Source organism: Tenrec ecaudatus, chromosome 12 (assembly GCF_050624435.1).
Source record: "Tenrec ecaudatus isolate mTenEca1 chromosome 12, mTenEca1.hap1, whole genome shotgun sequence".
Lineage (NCBI taxonomy): Eukaryota > Metazoa > Chordata > Mammalia > Afrosoricida > Tenrecidae > Tenrec > Tenrec ecaudatus.
This window is the reverse complement of record NC_134541.1, coordinates 92,057,608-92,074,084: the sequence shown is the minus strand read 5'-3', so window position 1 is coordinate 92,074,084 and position 16,477 is coordinate 92,057,608. Positions and strand designations below refer to the sequence as shown.

Sequence of the window (16,477 nt, the reverse complement as noted above, 5' to 3'; positions counted from 1 at the left end):
GTTTCCAAGGCTGTAAACCCTTATGGAAGCAGACTGCCTCATCTTTCCCCATGGAGAAGCTAGAGCGTTTGAACTACCAACCTTTCAGTCAGCAGCTGAGCGCTTCACCCCTTGTGCCACCAGGGCCCCAACTAGGACTATACTGAGCGATAAAATTCTGTGTATTCTGTTACATGATCTCATGCATTTAACTTTCTCAAAATGGCAGACTATGGAGACGGAAGAAAGATTACGAGAGATGGTATGGAAGGAACTTCTGTGGTGGTGAAATAGTTCTTGATGAGGGTGTTGAATCTGCACAAGGGATAAACTGGCACCTAACTGGATGCACACAGAGGGCCAATATCAATTTCCAGGATACTTTGTGGTCCTATGCTTGCATAAATGAGGAACCCTGGAGGGGTAGTGGTTATGCATTGAACTGCTAACTGCAGCATCAGCAGTTCAAAAACCATGAGAGGCTCCACAGGAGAAAGATGGGGCTTTCTACTCCCATAAAGAGTTACTGTCTTTATGGGCAGTTCTACACTGTCCTGTAGGGTTGTTATGAGTTGACATCGACTCGGTGGCACTGAGTTTGTACTTACATAAAGGAGCCCTGATGGCTACTGAACATAAAGATTGACCATTCAAACATGCCCAGCTGCTCTGCGAGAGAAAGACCTACAAACTGCTCCTAGACAGAGTGCTGTCTATTCTCTGGGCAGTTTCCCTCTATCACATGGGTCTCTTTGAGGAAAAACCAAGTAGATGGTCCCTCTCGATAATAGCAACACTTATGTCAGGTGCAACCAGGCGGGAAACTAGGCAAAGAGTACCTGGGACCTCCGTGTACTATCTTTGCAACTGCCTATGAATCTATAAGTTTCAACATTTTTAAAATTGTCTAATAATATGAATGTGCTGACATACATTTTCCAGTGTTGCTTACATTCTGCGTTAAGTCAACCCTGTCAGCTGCAATGCATAATGGCCATAGAGAACAGACTGCTCCTTGTTGTTCCTTTTTGATGCCATCAAGTCAGCTGTGACCCACAGCGACCCTGTGCACACTAGCATGAAACACTGCCGGACTTACACCATCCTTGCCATTGTTCCTAGGCCTGAGCCCATCCTTGCAGCCACTGTGTCAACCCATCTCTTGAAGGCCTTCCTCTGCTTCGCTCTCTCATCCACTTGACCAAGCATGATGCCCTTCTCCATGGGTTGGTCTCTCCTGACAATATGTCCAAAGTACATAAGACAAAGTCTTGCCATTCTTGCCTCTAAGGAGCACTCTGGTCTTACTTCTTCCAACATAGGTAAGTTTATCATTTTAGTAGTTCATGGTACTTTCACTATTTTTCTCTAGTACCATAATTCAAATCCATCGATTCTTCTCCAGTCTTCCTTATTCAATGTCCAACTTTCACATGCACACGAGGTGATCGAAGCTACCATAGGTTGGATAAGAAACACCTTAGTCCCCAAAGTAGCATCCTTGCTGTGAAGTACTCTCAAGAGGACATATGCAGCAGATTTATGTAACACAATATGTCGTTAGATCTCTTGACTATTGCTTTGATGGGAATAAATTGTGGATCCAAGCAAGACAAAAATCCTTGACAACTTTGAGTTTTTCTTCATTTCTCATGATGTTACCTATAGGCCCTGTTGTGAGGGTTTGGGTCTCCTTTACATTGAGCCACAATCCAAATGGAAAGGCTGCAATCCTTGATCTTCATCAGCAAGTACTTCAAGTCCTTCTCACTTTCAGAAAGCAACGTTGTGTCATCTTCTTAACACAGGTTGTTAGTAAACCTTCCTCCAATCTTCTTTTATTTAATTTTTATTTTATTTTATTGGGGGCTCTTACAGCTCTTGTCACAATCCATGCATCTATCCATTTTGTCAAACACATCTGTACATATGATGTCATCATCTTTTTCAAAACATTTTCTTTCTACTTGAGCCCCTGGCATCAGCTCATCATCCCTCCCCCCTTTAGTTTGCCTATCGTGAGAGGCACAGGCCCTATTCCCTGTGGAACAGTGTGAAATTGGAGTCTATAACCACAGGCTGTCACAATGGTCTGTTTCTGCCATTGTCGTTATCCATGCTGATGGCTTAAGTTCTCCACAACCCACCCACACTCTAACTGGTTCTTTAACTTCTTGTTTAATTGCCGCTTCAAATATAGGCCCACAGTCTTTGGGACATAAGATAGTCCAAATGATAGTCCAAACACGAAGACCTGTGCCATTCTCTGGATAACCTTCCCTTTCCATTCCCCAATGTAGCTCTGGTGGTATAGTGGGTCACGTGTAGGGCCAATAACGACAAGGTTAGCAGTTCAAAACCATCAGCTTCTCCCAGAGAGAAAAATGAGGCATTCTACTCCCACAAAGAGTTACAGACTTAGGAACCCACAGGATCAGTTCTACCCTGTCCTACAGGGCCCTATGAGTCAGAATCAACTTAATGGCGGTGAATTTGGTTTGGTTCCACACCCCACCTTCAGATGTCATGTGGCAATGAAAACAAGTAGTAAGCTGATAGTGTGGCAGAGATGAAGACATGATGTGTCAGGTAACAGCATCATGAATGTACTGGCTGGAACTTGGGCTATAGAAGATGGCCCAATGGAAAGCCAAGTCCGGACCTGAAACAAAAGTAACAGCACAAAAGTGACATCATCCTTTTCTTCTCCCCCTCCATCCCCTACAGAAAGGCTCTCTATTTTACTCCAGGGAAATGCACGAGAGAACTGGTCATGTTGATTCATGCTGACAATCCCTCTTCTTTAAAACTGAAGAAGAGAATGCTAACTGGTGTACAGTGACAGGGAAGCAAGAGACATTCATTTATAATACTGATGGGAAATCAAGGCTCAGGACAGGCCTCTCATTCCAGGGTCATTAAAGAGAATAATACCACTATGGTGTCAATCAAATATCCCAGGAGATAAAGCACAGAGCGTAGAACATAGATGATGTAGAGAAAGAACATTATTTATACATGAGATTAAATTAAATTCTGGTCAACAGAATGGGAAACAAAATTTGAATAAAAATGGGAAAAGATTGGGTTGTCAGTGGAACTGAATGAAAGGCAGCTAAATATAAAAGGAAATTTATGGAGCAGGGAGAAAATGAAACACTGACAACCAAATAAAAATTAAAGTCTGCACTGGACTCAGCAAAGAATAGGTAGAAAACACAACTGTGATATAAAGAATAAGTTTGAAAAGTTCTGTGATAATACAAAAGGAAATGATGGAAACTGAAAACTACCAGCTATAAAGACTAGACAGAGAGAGCCACTATGGGGAGGATTGATTGTTCTCTCTCTGAGAATCATAAACCAGAGAAATGGCAGCCCCATCCTAGATAAACAATAAAAGCTGTCTTCTTGTTTGTAAAAAAAAAAATTGCATAGTATAATGGCTGACTGAAAACTCAGAATCGAGAGTGAAGCAGACCTAAACTCAAAGCTCAACTCTTTATGGACTCCTGGTGGCATAGTGAGTTACAAGTTGGGCTGTGACCTGCATGGTTAGTAGTTCTAAACCACCAGCCAGCTCTGAGAAAAATGAGGCGTTCTACTCCCGTAAAAGAGTTAGTCTCAAAAACCCACGGGAGCAGTTCTACCCTGCCCTACAAGGTCACCATGGGTCAGAATTGACTTGAAGGCAGGGACTTTGCTTGTGTGAGTCATTGAACTTCAATGTCCTCCTCTGCAGATGAGGGGGTTGAGAATGGCTTTCACCTCACAGTGTTGTCTGAGACACTTGGCATGGCCCTGGCAAGCATATCATCAACAGGTCAAAGGTCTCACTAAGTGCTTAGAGAAGTTAACGAAAAGAAGTCAACTCATAGATGCCCCTGGCAGAATCTGTAAAAATCAAGGGTACTTAAAAAAAAGTCTTATAAGAATGGTGGTGGGCAAACAGGTAATTTAAAAAGAAAGAAAAGATCATCACGCTTCAAATTTCCTCCCAAATCCCACACTAAAGGCTAAAAGATCATGTGTCAATCACTCATACAGACTCAGTGGAGTCATTTTCCTGGGTGAATGCAACAAAGAAGCAGTCTCAGCTATTTATTCCATGACTTTGCAGCTGTTAGCTGCTATTGAGTTGATTCGGACTCACAGTGACCGTACGTACTACAAATGAAACACTAGCTGCGACTTCCCCATCCTCCTGATGTTTTCTGGGGCTGAGTCTGTGGTTTCAGCCACTGTCAATCCACCCCTGTGGGGGCTCTTCCTTCTGGTCACTGACTCCACACTTTACCAGGGATTGTGTTCTGCTTCAGTTGATCTTCACTACAAATGCCTCATAACAGAAACCAAGACACATACAAACTCAACCAAGGCTAATTTGTGTTAGATAAGGGCAGGTATTGTGCCTTAATAATTATTGTAAATATGGTTACAAAAGAGAGTGTCAAAGTGAGGAAATAATGAAAATGTCCAGATTACACCCCCAAAGGAACAAAGGAAAGATAGCTGGATGTGCCTGCATGGTAAGTGTATCATCTTGGGAAGAGAGCGTTAAACGCTGCTTCATTCCCGTCATTGGAGACAGTGGAATAACGAGTCAAGTAGAGATGTTTAATAGAGTCCTGGTGGCGTAGTGGTTACGTGTACCCAGAGTTTGATTCCATATTTCTATCTAAAAGTGAACCGAGAAAAACAATATATTCTCATGGCTGTTATATAAAAGCAAGTAATGAATTTAATGGCAAACTTCTTAACAAAATCTTAACATGTTAGGGTGAAATATAAATATACTTGAAGAATTGACTATTGAAAGTTCGAAGATCATCTTTTGAGATGAAACTAGCTCTGTTAAAGAGTCAAAGGAGACAGAGAGAGTAGGAATTAAGTTCTCATCAATGCAATGACTAAGAAAAAGAATGTAAGTGAGGCATCATTGTTGAAAGGAGATAAATAGATTACTTATCCATGAATCTATGAGAAAGTCTTTTATCATAACCAGGGTGCATACCAAAATCGATTGGCATAGCACAGTTCACAAAGACAATGTGTACTTTCTACTTGGGTGAGGAGCAAATGGGGTCTGAAAGGATTCTGAGCCGTCATCTAAGGTACAGGTAATGGTTTCTCCCTGCTCAGAGGAAAGATGATCATGAAAATCTGAAGACACGTAGAAGCATTTAGACCAGTGGGCTCATGGACCATGTCAACATCAGCCTCCACGACCACAAGACCAGAGGAACCCAGTGGTGCCCAGTTAATCTCACCAAGGCCTCTAAAAATGATCGCATGAAAAGACCCTGGAGAGAGTGGGAGGAAAATGTGCAACACATCCAAAATTAGAGAAGACCAGCATGCTCGCTGGTCAGATAGAGACTGGGAAACAACTACCCCCCCCATCCCACCCCCACTCCCCACCCCCCCACCCCACCCCCCCCACACACACATACATGGCCCTTATCTCATCTGGAACAGAACTCCTCCCTATGCCTCATTGTTCAGCCAAACAACAGACCGGCCTGTAAGAGAAACAGTAACAATGGTGTAGAATATAACCAACCATTTAAGGTTAAAGGGACACCATGCACCCAAGGAGGAAGTTCAGGTTGTTAGGGAAGGAGGAATCGGCACAGGAAACACAGGAAGAGGTGGAAAGAGTGATGGCACTTTGGGAAAACTGCAGTGAATGAATTGAAACAAGGCGGGTCAATGGTTGAGTGTAAACAGATGCTGTGCTCTATGAACCTTCATCTGAGGCACAACAAAGGTTGCTTTTTTAATTAAAGTGATTAACTGGATTTCCCATTCGAAAGTAACTATGATACGTGCATGAAAAGATGTTCTGCATCAGTGAGCATTAAGAAATAGTCAATTAAAACTACAATGATACACCCATGCACACCCAGTAGAATAACTTAAATGAAAAGAACTGACTACACCAAGGATTGGCAAAAACTGAAAAGATTGGAACTCTTGTTGCCCCTGTTAGGAACGTAAAACAGTACCATCCCGTCAGACAATGTGGCAGTTTTGTACAAAGCAATCATCGAGCTCTGATTATGGCCCGCCCTGGCCCCTGTGGGTTTTGACTCAAGAGAAAACCAAAAGCATGTTACCAACCAAAAACCGACAGAGGAGTGTTCTTAGCTACCTACTTTGTAATTGCCAGCACCTGGAAACAACTCAATGTCCATGACCATGTAAATGGATAAACAAATTATGTTTATTCCTAGGATAGAATACTACCAGCAGTAAAAATGAATGAAATATTGACTCATAAAACAACATGGATGAATCTCAAAGTAATTATACTGAGAGTACAGACAAAAAGAGAGCACATGGGGGTACTGTCTGTTTCCATTGACTTTTCAATATCGAAAATTCAAATTAATCTATAGGGCCAGCAATAAGATCAATGGTTGTATTAGGCCAGAGATAGACAGAACCTTTAGTCCATGGTATCTAGTCGATTCTGACTCATAGAAACCCCATATAGGGCTTCCACGGCTCTAAATCTTTAGGAAACCAGATAGCCTCAATTTTCTCTCACTGAGTGGTTGATGGGTTGGGACCATTGACCTTGTAGTTCGCAGTCCAAAGCTTATTCAACAGCTCCACCAGGACTCCTAAGGGTACTTTTAGGAGCCATAAATATTTTAAACTCATCAAAGTACATGCTTTAAATGTGTGCATTTATTGAATGTCAACTACGCCTAAAGAAAGCTTAGAATGTAAGTAAGTATATACAGTAACCAACACACACTGTTTTATATACTAGGAATAGCCAGGTAGAAAATGCAATGAGAAATGGTTCACTCACCATTGTGATTGTTGTTAGCTACCAGGAAGTTGATTCTGACTCATTGTGTTAACCATGGCCACCAAATAGATTCTGTGTCACAGCCACCTGGTGCGATAGAGCAGACCTGCCCCTTGTGGCTTGCCAGGCTCTAAATGTTTATGGAAACAGACAGACACATCTTTCTCCCCCAGAGCGGCTGGTGGGCTCAAATCACTAACATTTCAGTTAGCAGCTGAGTGTTTAAACGCTGTGCCACCAGGACTCCTTCTAACGCAACATCCCAACACAAAATACTAAACAAAGGTCTGTTGCTGTGAAGTCTGTTCGTGCTCATAACGACTCTATAGGACCATGCAGAACTGCCCCCTGTGGTTTCCCGAGCATCTTCATGGAAGGAGACGGCCACAGCTTTCGCCTGCAGTCTCCTTACCTTAAAAACAAACTAGCAAACAACTATTCAATAAGCAGTATAGTCGGCACTACACACCTAAAGCATAAGCCTTTATGAGCCATCTAAAGAATAATTAAAATATTTGAAGAAAGGGAATACACGCTACGCCCGCGGATGCAATGACTTCTTGGATGCATTGCGTGCTGTGATGCATCATCCCGACGAGGCGCTCTTTCCCCCGGCTGCGCGGAGTCGAGCTGCTGATGGCTGTTAACTGAGTCCTGCTCCAGAATCTCCCGGAGAAAGCCACCTCGCCTCATCCGAGCTTCTGCTTCCTGCTCACTCATGCAGGTCATAGAGACTGGCATGCTCACTGGGCAGATAGCGACTGGTGAACAACTAAACAACCCCACCCAACTTCCCCCACCCTCTACACACACACACACACCACACACACCCTCATTTAATCATCCTTAAAGACTAGCATGCTCATTGGTCAGATAGCGACTGGTGAACAACTCCACCCAACTTCCCCCACCCTCTACACACCTACACGCACACACATTTCCTGATTTAATCATCCTTTACATCTGGAACTGAACTCACCCCTATGGCTCAATTTTCAGTCAAACAATAGACAGGCCTGTAACAGAAAACAATCACCAAAGTGTAGAAAAATCAACCATTCAAGGTCAAAAGGACAGCATCTATCCAAGGCACCCTTACTTGGTTAGCCAGCAATGCGGGGCTGAGTGACAAAGGAGAGTGGGGTGGGACCCTCTTGCTTCAGTTCTGCACGATGAGGTGCAGAAAGACAGGCTTTCTTTTCCCGTGAAGGGTTATGCTCTCAGGAATCTGAGGGACAATTCTACCCTGTCCTCTAGGGTCACTATGAATTGGCATCGACTTGATAGCAGTGTGTCGGTGGCTTCATGAGGTGCCCCTCTAGCTCATGACTCTATCACTGTCCACTGGCTTCCTCTGCCCAGTCCCATTTCCTGCCCTCTCACCCAGGTAGAGATCCCAATGGCACTCCTAGTAAGGGTAGTCCGTGTACATCTACCTCTCAGTCTGTTCTCCAGATAACTTGTCCTGCAACAAAGGCTGAGGATGTCAATCAGACTCAAAGCATGCGTGTGATGCAATTTTCCATGAGCATAAGAGTAAAATAACCAACAAGTGAAAATAGCTACATAATTTTGCTAAATAGCACAGCACAGCTGAACTTGAATCAAATGCTATTATGAAGCTATCATATTTCAACAATGGATTAATGGTGCCCTGAACGGAAGCAGCCAATGAAACAGAAAGCTCTGTCTGAGCTGTAAGCGACCTCCAGGGTGACATTGTCTTTCTGTTATGTTTTGTCCACTTCCTTGCCTTTTTAATCCAGCCTTTCCTCCACGGCTCTCTCTCTTTAGAACCCTGATCAGTGTGCGTGAGGGCTTCTCGTGGATGCCCAGGTAGAAATAGCATTCCCCTTATATCATTCTCCCTCCCCCGTACAAAATTCTTTTAAAAATTCTCCAGGTGTTATTCTCCCTACCTCCTATAATTCTCATTAATAATCTACTGAAGTCTGCATATCATGCTTCCCATATTCCTTGAACAATCCGACACCCAGTTGGAACTTTCTCTAGACCTGTTCTCCTGCTAAGTCTTAAATACATTCAGTAGCCACTAGAATGGCACAACCAACAACTGTCTTCTTGACCACAATGCAGGAAGAGTCAACGTCCTTCCTCCTCTGCAATCCATTCCACGACCACAATGGCCCTTGTCCTCTTGAGGCATTGCTCCGCCTCCAACACTTAAACTCCAGCCACGACCACAATCTTCTCAGCACCTTGCCTCTTCGCTCCTTCTCTTCTACATTGATTCTTGTACCCGCTCCTCATGTATTATCATGGTTAGGTTCCAGAAACCAAGGCATCTTGCAAAATTTGACATAATGGGAAAATGGAAGATGACCACATATACCACTGTACCTCTTCCCCTGTGGATATCACCTGTCATCCCCCCTCCTCCCTCCATTGCTCAGGAGAGCCCAGCCCCCACTGCCATCTGCAGGGAAGACTGGGTAGTCTTCCAGAGCCAGGGTGGCCCGAGCATCTCCACCCTCCTCATCCTCGGGTTCCCTCCCTCTCCCACTCTCACGATATTTTCAGCATGGGTGGGGCTGGCTCATCCCCTCAACAACAACAAAATAAATGGCCTTGTGGTGTTGTGGACAGAGGACTCCCTCTCTTCAGGTGGGAGGGCTGCACACAGTCCCCTCGGATCCCCCACTGACCCTTCCCTCGATGTAAAGAAAGCAAAAATCTTCATAACTGGTGGAAGAACTACAACCAGATTGTTCTTTAGAAGCACGTATAATGAGACTTTGTCTCACAAACTTTGGGCATGTTATCAGGAGGGCCAGTCCCTGGGAAGGGACATTATGCTTGATAAATTTGAGGGGCAATGAAACAGAGGATTGACCCAATGGCTGCCAACAATGGTCTCAAGCATAAGCCCAATGGTGTGGATGCTGCAGGACTGAGTGTGTTTCATTCTGCTGTGCACAGGGCCATCCTGAGTCAGAAATGACTCGATGGCACCTAGCATCAACCACAGCACATTTGAATGATGCTGCCTAGACAAGAGGGCAGAGGTGAACACATTTCTAGTAGTGTCTGCTTTCACCCAAGATCCACTGCATGGTACAGAATCAGGAAAGTTGTGTGTCAGGATTGCAGCTTCTTGTTATCATATTTATTAAAATTGCATGCTGAGTAGAGAATCTAAGAAGATAGAGTATGTGAAGAATGTGACATCAGGATTGAGGAAGACTCGTTAACAGCCTGAAATATGCATATGATACAATCTCGATTTCTGAAAATGAAGAGACCTGGAAGCATTTACTGATCAAGATCAAAGACTGCAGCCTTTAGTACAGGTTATACCTTAACACAAAGCAAACTAAAACCTTCACAACTGGACGCATAAGTAGCATCGTGGTAAATGGAGAAAAGACTGAAATCGACAAAGGTTTCATTCTACTTGGATCCATCATCAATGCCTATGGAAACAGCAGTGCAGGAATCAAGCAAGGTGTTGCATTCAGTAAATCTGCTACAGAAGATCTCTTCAAAGAGTTGGGGTTTTTTGTTTGTTTGCTTGTTTGTTTGTTTGTTTGTTTTTTAATGTCACTCTGAGGTGTAAGGTGTGCCTGATCCAAGTCATGGCATTTTCAGTGTTGACAAAAGGTGGATAATAAATCAGAAAAATCAAAGGAGAAATAATGCTTTACAATTACAATAGTGGTGAAGAATACTGAACATACCATTGGCAGCCAGAGCAAACAAATCTATTCTGGAAGAAGCACAATTGAAATGTTCCTTCGAAATGAAGATGGCCATGTTATCAGGAGGTAACAGTCCCCGGAGAAGGACACCGTGCTTCGGAGAGGGTCCTTGAAAAGAGAAAAGTCCTACGATGAGATACACTGGCAACATGGCTGCAACAATGGGCTTCAAATATGGCAACAATTAAGAGGATGGTGTGGGAACACACAGGGTTTTGTTTGGCTGTATATATGGTCACCATGAGTCAGAAATGGCATGATGGGACCTAACAATAATAATGATTTCATTAGGGGTTTGTTTTGCTTTTTCCTGATGACTGGTGATGTTGAACATATTTCCATGTGCATGTTGGCCATTTCTAAATCTTCTTTGGAGAGCGCCTATCCAAGTCCTTTGCCCATTTTCAATTGGATTGTTTTTGTTATAGTTCTTTATGTGTACTTAATAAAATTTAATTTTTCTCTTGTTGCCCATAATGTCATTGTCAAAAACAAGGTCCTGATGATTTACTACCATGTTTTCTTCTAAGAATCTTGTGGTTTTAATTCTTACATTGGGGCCTTGATCTGTTTTGAGTTAACTTCTATTGAGGGCACATTCTTTTGCATGTGGTTATCCTGTGGCCCCGGCACCATTTGTTGAAATGCCTGCCCTTTTCCCATTGAATGTACTTGTCAAAAACTAATTACCCATAGGTAATAGTTTTATTTCTGGAATTTTAATTCTACTCCATCGGTCTATGTGTCTATCCTTGTACTAATACTGAATGTTTTGTTTCTTCAGTCTTATAGTACATTTTTCCCAGAGTTGTGATGGTATAGTGATTATGCATTGAGCTGATAACCGCAAGGTCAGCAGTTCAAAACCACCAGCCTCTCCGAGGGAGAAAGACAAGGCTTTCTACTTCTGTAAAGAGTTACAGTCTCAATTGATGTATGTATATGTATGGATTGTGATAAGGGTTGTATGAGCCCTTAATAAAATGTAAAAAAGGAAAAAAAAGAAAATGATTAGGTCAAAGATTGTACAGATGTGCTTTATACAATTGATGAATGTATATGTATGGATTGTGATAAGAGTTGTATGAGCCCCTAATAAAATGTTTTTTTTACAAAAAAGACTTTCAGTCTCAGAAACACCCAGGAGCAGTTCTACCCTGTTCTATAGGTTCACTATGATGTTGCAATCGGCTCCAAGGCAGTGGATTTGGGTTTTTATAGTACATGTTGAAATAGGGAAGAGTGAATTCTTTTACTCTGTTCTTTTCAAGGTTGTTGTTTTGACTATTCAATTTTCAATGCCAGAAGAAATTGAGGATTGACTTTTCCACTTCTGCCAAGATGACTTAGAATTGACAGGGATGACACTGATTCTGTAGCTACTGTAGCACTGCTTTGGGTAGGGCCTTTCTTTCTGTTGCTCTCACAGGAAACCACAACTGGGTGGCTTTAATTAACAGAATTTTATTCAGCCACAGTTTAGGAAACTAGAAGGCACTTGAGGGCACTAGCACGAGGGAAGGGTTTTCTCGCTGCTCAATTCTGGGGAAGACCCTGGTGGTTTTAGTTTCTGTCCCTTGGTCCCTAGAGGATCTATCAGTAGGTGGTATATTGCTTCCCCTTCATTGGTGTTTACTCCTGGGCCTAATCTGTTCTTTGTATAGCTCTAAAATTATTGGATTAAGACATATCTTACACTGATGTTGCCTGGTTAGCATAACAAATAAAACTATATTCCCAATTGAGATTGAATCCACAAATAAAGCGGTTAGGATTTACAGCACATTCTGGGGGGACGATGCAGTCCATAACATATAGTACTGATATTTCAACATTACATCTTTCAATCCACTAATATTGAGTGTGTTTTCATTTACCTGGCATTTTAAACTGCTTTCAGCAATATTTCATTTATTTATTTATAAAGATCATTTTATTGGGGGCTCCCACGGCTCTTATAACAATCCATACATCAATTGTATCAAGCATATTTATACATATGTTGCCATCATTATTTTCTAAACATTTATTTTCTATGGGAACCCCTGGTATCAGCTCCTGTTTTTTCTTTCCTAGCCCCACCTTCTCGTGAACCCTAGACAAATTATATAGTAATCTACATATAGTCATCTGTATACCAAAGTTTATATTGTTCTAATAACAACAATTTTCATGAGATGACTTCTAAGACAAACCTGGAACACGTTTTTCTCAAACATAACCAGTCTACAAGGGTAGGGCGACGGCATATTTAGCCTGCTGTGCATCGGGTTGCCATGAGTTGAAACTAACTCAGCCCCTAATCATAAAACATACCACCCTGAATCCTACAGTAATAAAAATCACTGAATCCTGCAGTAATAAAAATCTGCTAATTGTGATAAACTGTGTCACTTTCCAACTCTATTTTTTTTTCAATTTTCATATTTTTATTCACTCGGGTATACTAAGAAATCAAGAAACTTCTAAATGAAAATCTGAATCAATTTTACTTTTTATGTTTTCTGTGTGTTGGAATTTTATTTCATAAGATTAGAAATTATAATACATCATTCAATTAGGGGTTTCATGTCTTTAGAACATTAAGTTATTATTCAAAATTGTAGCATAAACATTTTTGCTTTTCAAATTCTGTAGAAAATATGTATGATCACCTTAAAGTTTCTTTTTTTCTCTGATTTCTTACAGTTTCTGTGTTCGACATAAACCAGCCTATTTTGCATACAGGTTATAGAGTGCAATTCATGTAAGTACACCCATATTATTTTTTTTAATTTTTGCACAGGTTTCTCTAATTGTCTTCTGAGGGACTAATTTAATAAGTGTAGGGGCTGATGAGCCAATGTGAGTAAATTTCTATTTCCTTTTAAACAACAGAGAATCAAAAACTACCAAGTCCAGGTGTAATTCTCAAATGCCCCTCAATCGGCTTCAGCCAGGTGGAACCATTTTTCTTTGTAAGTTTAAACTGTGGAAGAGTGGTCAATTTTTACGGTTCAGTATTAGCGTTTTGAGCTCAGGGAAATCACTCTTTCAGCCTCCCAGATAGAAGGTCAAGTTCCCTCATCGTAATAGCCTTGCAAGGACTAAAGAACTGAAGAGCATCCGTCTCTTAAGATAGCTCCCCATACCACACGGGCCTCCTCATTACCGGTCTACTCCGAAATGCCGCCGATGACGGAAGAAATATGACTACACCAACACCTATCATCTGCATTTAAATCCCATTTAAAAAGCACGCAAGAAATGTATTTGTCGCCCAGGGGGCCCACAATAACGTAAATTACGAAAGCGGTTAACTTGGATTTACGCTTTCTCCAACTCAATTCCGTTGCATGGGAAGCGCCTCCAGAGGGCTTGGCTATCAGAGCTGTGCCCAGTGGGCTTTGGGTACTGTGGATCACCCCATTTCTACTGGCTGCGGAGCTGAGCAGTCCAAAGACCTGGACACTTGCCTAAAATTCCAAAGGTTTCCCGGAAACGCCCTTCCTGAGGCTGGGCTTCAGCTTTTACGGCGCTCACCAGCTCATCTGTAATCCATCAGGCACTGGCTGAGGCTGCGCACCTGGGCCTGCAGGGGAAGCCTGGGTTCCTGGGAAGCCTCTTAGCAAAGGGCAGGAGGAATGGAAGCGCACTTGGGACACCCTTCCTGAAGGAGGCCCCAGGAAAGTGCACCCCAACTGGGTCGCAGCTGGTGCACCTGGGTTCTGCAAGGCATCCAGAGGCCTCTGTGTTGTGGGGCTCCTTCTGCGCCGGTCTCCAGCCTCTCGGGGCTCCCTCCCCAGTCCTCCCCAAGGTGTCCTCCCACTCTCTGCTCCCATGACAGGGCCTCGTGTTCCGTGTTCGCACCCCGGGACCCAGAGGACAACCATGTCCATGTTGGCGGTGCCGCGACTCCCAGCCACAGAGCCCCATATGTACTTTTTTAATGCCTCCAAAAATTGTGTTCATTGTTCCACAAGGTTATTTTCAGTTTTCTAAACAGAGATTTTTGGTCTTGGATCTAAGTATGCAATAGCGCCCTGATGGTGTACTGGTTCTGAGTTGGTCTGGGATCAGAAAGGGCACGAGTTCGAAATCACCAGCATCTTCCCTGAAGAAAAACAGGGCTTTCTAGTCCCGTAAAGACTGCGTTGCAGTCTCGAAAACCCTCGGGGCAGTTCCACCCTGTCCTACGGGATCGCTGTGAGTCGGAAACGAGTCAGTGACCTGTGTTTACTGAACATATGCCCACGTCCAATTTAGAAATGCGTTATATGACAAAAAGGAGACCCGTCCACTAAAGGAGACGCTGCGACGTCTGTATCAAATGCAGGGATCTAGGGAGTGGGGAGGAGCTCTAGCGACCTGGCTCGCCAATCACAAGATCATTCAACAGCAACCAACGCAATGACAGGCTTTTTTTCTCTTTCCAAGAAGAGCTGTAGTCTCTGAAGCCAACTGGGACAGTTCTACCCTGGGCTTTAGGGTCCCTATGAACTGGAATAGAACTAAGGACAGTGAGTTTGTTTTTTTAGATTTTTAAAGAAATATAAAAATGATTAGGGCAAAGACTGTACAGATGTGCTTTATACAATTGATGTATGTATATGTATGAACTGTGTAAAGAATTGTATCAGCCCCAATAAATTGTTAAAAAAAAAAAGAAATATAAAAAACTTTTCGTGTCTTTATCTCCATAGAGACAAAACCTGTCTGCATCTTCAGAATCGATTAGCATTCGAATCTATGTCCATTTTCAGATTGGTAAATCCAGATGCTTTCATATATTTCTAAAGATCCCAACACAACAGAATGCCACAAGGATCCCTTTTAGTGCAGTGGATTATGCATGGGATTGGTAATTTCAAGATCAGTAGTCTGAACGGACAAGCCATTCCAAAGGAAAAAAGCTATATTTGTAATTAAATGGGTTCTTTTTCTTTTATATTTTAGTGTAGTTTTCAATCACACATCATTTGGCGCATTTTTGTTTTGTTTTGTTTTGTTTTGTTTTCACCTGTGGCAGCGAGTACTATCAAACTCCAGTCATTGAGGCAAGCTCTACTGGTGTTAGCGAAAATCCTGCCTGGTAACATAGCACACTTCCCACACGCAGAAGTTCACTGGCCAAGATTGTGCATTTGTTTTTAAAGGAAAAAAATCACAACTTTTCTGTAGTGTTTAAAGCATATTTGAAAAAGGAACATTCTTATGCTAATTCTATACAAATCACATAGCCTTAAAAATGCAAAACAATGATTTTAAACCTCCAGTAACAGCAGTTATACTGAACACAGTGCTTTAGTCGCAGAATTATTTGTACAGAGGGATTTTAGTCAGTGTGTATGAAAATATGTGAATCAGTGTAAATATGATTAGATGTCTATGTAAAATATTTTCTTAAGTGTACGCACAAGAAGAGTCTAACCTTGCAGCTTCTCCTCTTGTCTTATATCCTGTATACCAGCAGAAAGGGATTGATTGATGTGTGTGTGTGTGTGTGTGTGTGTGTGTTCTTGTGAGTCTCTTCTGCTCATTCTGACCCTATGAAAAAAAGTAGCAAAACGTTGCTTGGTTTTATATCATCCTCCAAATTGTCGTTATGTTTGGGCTCATCTCTACATCCATAGTGTCAGTCCATCTCCTACATGGTTTTCCTATATCTCTCTGATGATCTATTTTACAAAATACGATTATCTTTTACACAGATTGGTCTCTTCTGATAGCATGCCTGAAGCATGGGAGCTGAAATCTCGCCATCCTCAGTTCTAAAGAGCATTCTGGGTGCATGTCTTCCAAGACAGATTTGTTGGTCTGCTGGCATTCCACAGAACTTTCAACAGTCTTCGCCAGTACCATAATTCAAAGGCATGTGTGTATTTTTCAACTTTCACATGAATATCATGTGATGTTAAAAATAGCATCACTTGGATTAGACCCACCTTAGTTTTCAAAATGAAATTTTTGCTCTTCA

At 42.2% G+C, this 16,477-nt stretch overlaps 1 pseudogene; it reads right to left on the bottom strand.

The window, feature by feature from the left end:
- Positions 1-15,518: 15,518 nt before the first annotated feature.
- On the bottom strand, positions 15,519-15,645 carry LOC142423599 (small nucleolar RNA SNORA62/SNORA6 family; annotated as a pseudogene).
- Between the last annotated feature and the right edge of the window lie 832 nt (positions 15,646-16,477).